Source organism: Etheostoma spectabile, chromosome 8 (assembly GCF_008692095.1).
Source record: "Etheostoma spectabile isolate EspeVRDwgs_2016 chromosome 8, UIUC_Espe_1.0, whole genome shotgun sequence".
Lineage (NCBI taxonomy): Eukaryota > Metazoa > Chordata > Actinopteri > Perciformes > Percidae > Etheostoma > Etheostoma spectabile.
Window position 1 is genome coordinate 31,607,727 of NC_045740.1, and position 4,455 is coordinate 31,612,181.

At 44.0% G+C, this 4,455-nt stretch overlaps 1 long non-coding RNA gene and 1 pseudogene across 1 annotated transcript in view; one reads left to right on the top strand and one right to left on the bottom strand.

The window, feature by feature from the left end:
• LOC116693501 (uncharacterized) overlaps positions 1-710 on the top strand; it is a 6,103-nt gene extending 5,393 nt beyond the window's left edge. The window contains exon 3 of the long non-coding RNA XR_004332937.1: positions 583-710. This is a non-coding gene — a long non-coding RNA (uncharacterized LOC116693501). The remainder of the gene's footprint in view (positions 1-582) is intronic.
• A 659-nt stretch (positions 711-1,369) lies between these two features.
• On the bottom strand, positions 1,370-3,359 carry LOC116693989 (coactosin-like protein; annotated as a pseudogene).
• Positions 3,360-4,455: the final 1,096 nt, after the last annotated feature.

Here is a 4,455-nt window from a genome sequence, read left to right on the forward strand (position 1 = left end):
AGACCAAGAGTCTCACCACGTTCTCCTCTACAAGTCAGGCCCCAGCTCTGGAAACTGCTAACATTGATCATGTCCAACAAAAGCTGGAAAGGGAAAGTTAGAATGTAAAAATGACCCCTTTGGACTAGTATGAAGTATGAAGACGGGATGAATTACAGTCTGTCTCAGGATGTGATGTAATCCAAACACAGCTGTCCCTGAGATGAGAGGCAGCAGGACTCACCATCACCAAGGAGATTGTTAGAAAACGGAGATCTTTCCTCCTGGAGGTACAGTTTATGACTAGAGTTGTCAAACACATTTTTAAATGTCTATCCCCGTCATGAAGTCATTCTTACAACATGATCCATTCACACCATATGCTAATTTGAAGTGGAAACCCTTCCATTATTCTCCCAGCCTCTTAGACGAGATGATTGTGAGATTCGATGCACAGTTCAGTAGAACCAACTATGAGCTGACTGAGGGAGGGCAGAGGCTAGGAGGGGAGAGTCCGTAATCTTTAAGAGCGCTTATATCCTTTCTTTTTATTGTGTGTGTGCATGGTGGTGAGCTTGCATATTGTGTGAGTGTTGGTTTGAGGCGTAACACTCCGCATCAACTTCCCTGTCGGCGTCCGTCTTGGACCAGAGCCAGCCCTTAAAGGAACAGTTTGACATTTTGGGAAATGTGCTTATTTGTTGTTTCTTGTAAGTAAATTAGAAGGTCAGCTGTTTCTTTGTGCTAAGCTAAAAAGCTGCTAATCACCAGCTATAATTTAACGTAAAGACGAGAACATGGTATCAATCTCGTCTACATCTAAGGTATCTTTAAGTGTGCAAATCTGAAGGTCTAGAGGAAGAGGTTCAGTGTGTCCAGGGGCAACTGGGCCCTGATATGCCTGCAGACGTACTGGCAAAGTAATTTTTAATCTTCCAGAAACACAAACCGATGCAAGCAAATATGTAACCAATGCAGCTCACACATACACTGTTAAAATGGAGAATAAGCGCCCTAATGCAGACGTTATCATATCAACAGCATCTGTACGCTCAGTAATGATGTGTTTCTGTTTTTTTAATAAGCTGTTAAACTATGGAAAAAAGAGAATGTACTGTTAATAATAAGCCATTATAGGGTGATCTGTTATTATTTCAGACTTAAACGAGCGCTACCAGCGTGCCTGGTGCACCTCTGCATTGATCAGGAGTGCATTTTCCCTTTCGTTAAGCCCCTCTCCTCCCCGCCCGCCCTTTCCCCAAGGTAGCTGCCCTGCCCCATCCCCCCGCCCCACTGTAATCCCACCCAACCCTACCCTGACCACCCCCCCCCCCCCCCCCCCAACCCTACCCTGACCCCCCCCCCCCCTCCAGTGAACCATGGCACTTCTCTACTCGGCCTGAGCGTCAGTTGGCTCCCCCAGCCTTCTTCAGCTCTGTGCGGATGTTGTCTGCGTCCAGTTCCCTCGGGTCACTAAACATGAACTCCTTGGCAAAGTTCTGCAGAGACAAACCGTTCAGAAAACCAAAAGTTACTTTTCATTAGTTGCAGAATGGAAGAAGCCAACTAATCACGGCTGGGTAATGTTTTTCCACAGATAGCAAAAGAATACTTTCCGTAGCTTGGAGACACGTTTCCTTTATGAAGTATGACAAAGTTATAGTTAGTTAGTTGAGTCCGAGCCTGCATGAATCTGACTGGAAATCGTTCAACGTTCATTACTTTCAGTACAGCTTAAATACTGGCTGCACCTGCTGAAGACACAACCCGACCCCTACTCAAGGTCCATCACAGCCCAGAGTGCTACAGAGGTTCCTATCATATTGTACCAAAACCTATCCACAACATTTATATGATCTTCTACGTATCCTTGTGCTCTTAGACAGCGGCATTCAATGTGGGGCATGTAGAAACAATACGTGACTACACACAATTACAGTGTATTACTTTTCGTAAGAAATAGTTTCTAAAAACCCTGTCCCAAACTCCAGTATGTAGTCCTCGAAGGGGACAGCTCACAGGGCTAGTGAAGCTACGGGATACACGCTCGCTAACGCTCTCTGAGATCATTTCACTTTCCTCTGCACGGAGCGGTTTAATAATAAGCCAGGAATTGTTTTTATCAGGATTTTACATCATTTTATTCAAGAACGGGTTATTGAAGAGAGGAAAGACCGTGCAACTAGTACGCTTGCTAACTTGTCACTCTTAGTTTGATAATATTAATAATTGATCTTTTTGATATCTACAACTCTTTAAAAATAAAATTCAAGACGAGGGTATCAGCATTGCTTAACATGTTAAAATAAAAAGGAAATGGAGCAAAATGGATTTTATGATCACTAATATAACTATGAAGCAGTACTCCACGGAGTACCTTTAAAGATGCACGTTCTGTCTATTTTTAGGAAGGGGCCAAACTGTTACCACCAAAATAACTTTAACTTTATTAAGTTGACTGTCTGTTTACAATGCAGCAGACACACAGCAACATTAGCATTCATTGTTTCTAACTGATGATATTTCCTCTCCCTAAGGTCTCTTCTGGTCCCCGTGAGTGGCCTCTTTCACATCTCCTACTTTTAACATATGTGAATATTAAGAACATATACTGCATAATGTTTACAGTATATTTACTCAACTTCTCTTTGCTCACAGTTCATGGGGGTGCAACGGATAGCACGCTCACGATTCGGATCTGGGTTGAGTCAGCGATCAGCACAAAAAAGGGGAGAGGGGGCCACACACACACACGCACCACGCACACCGCACACACGCTCCGTTCATGTAACACAAATTTGCGTTGCCTGTATCTTTCATAATATGGTTATCAGTCTACTCCAATGTCACTTATTATAAGTTTAACTTTGCATTTCAGCCGCAGTCCCACGCGTTCCAAATCGAGAGGTTTGACTGTACGGACCACAGCTATTTCAAATATATATTTTAACTCTATGTTGTTTGCTTATATGCTCTACCTTCATGTTACCTTGAGTTCAGATGGCTGTTTTTGAAAACCCTACTGTGTGTGGCACACCGTGTTGCCTCTGCAACCACCCCCCAAAGAACCATTACAGCTTCACTCTTTTTTACTCTCATTAAACAACCATTACTTTAATTGCTACTTTCTCCACAGCAACACCAACCAGTCTCTGACCTGCAGACTGTCTTTAACCAGCGCCTTGTCGGTGCTGATCTTGGCGCGCTGCAGCCCTCTGATGTTCTCACCGATCCAGTGTGAGAGTGAACTTGGCTCGTTTGCTCATGGGGTCTCCCATCGTGATCCGGACGAAGGCGAACAGACGGGCGTCATCTGAGGAAACAGCAGGAAGATACAACGTAACACTCAATAGACAGATGGAAGGTTCTCGCAGGTGAAGATTTCAAATGGTACACACTGCATCCCACACTAAAAGACAATGCAATTCTCCTGTCCAATCAGACAACACACACAGACCTGTGTAGTATCAAGCTTTGCAAAACGGTGGTTATGTTGTGTGTTTGTGTGTGTGTGTTGTGTGTGTGTGTGTGTGGGTGGTGTTTGTTTGGTGTGGGGTGTGTGTGTGCTGTGTGATACAGACTAAGAGAGTGGGCAAAAACTGTTTCAGTGCAGTGCAGATATACACAAGTGCCTTTTGTAGTTCCACTGCACCTCTAAACTGTGTGTGTGTGTGTTGTGTGTGTGGTGTGTGTGTGTGTGTGTGTGTGTGTGTGTGTGTGTGTGTGTGTGTGTGTGTTGTGTAATGAGGAAATATTCAGGTCAACAGACTGAATGAGTGAATCTTTTGTGAGCCTTTCCGTTGTGTCAAACCTCCCGAGTGACCACGCCTGTCACTCCCACGGCGGCCCACTGCAGAACTGACCGTCTGTAATAATGTATGAATACATGCAACAAGCGAAAAAGAAAAAGAAAAGACCTCTGTTGCTTTTCTTTCTGACTTGTACCTCTTCAGGCCTCTAATCCTATTCAAATGAAACAATGTGAGCAGGAAACATGCCTCTTTAGCGTGACCTGCCCCTGACATATGGAACTGTAACGAGGGTCCAGTGTTGCCAACTCAATGAAGTAGCTCCAAAATTGCTAAAGGTTGCTCATTTACATATTGATACCTCATACTACTCTTGCATAAAGCTTAGTGGCACAAATTTGCTTTTCCTAGGATGGGGAAAGAATATCCCACCCTAATCTGCCTCTGATTGGCTAGTACTCGTTGCCTTCTTGTTTGGATTGGTTAGGCTGAGGCAGGAGGAGTGGGATTGGTCAGGTGTAAGAAAAGCAGGGTAAACCAATCAAGACAGGTAAGGCAGAGCAGGGCGGGACATTCATTCGCCATTATAGGAAACGCAAATTGTGTGCACGGTCAAGAGGAGGGGGAAGGGTGAAAAGATATATGAATTATGAATTACAATATATACTGTATATATATCGCTTTTTAGAAATAACGTTGCTAAGAGGGTCTGAAAAATCACTGAACC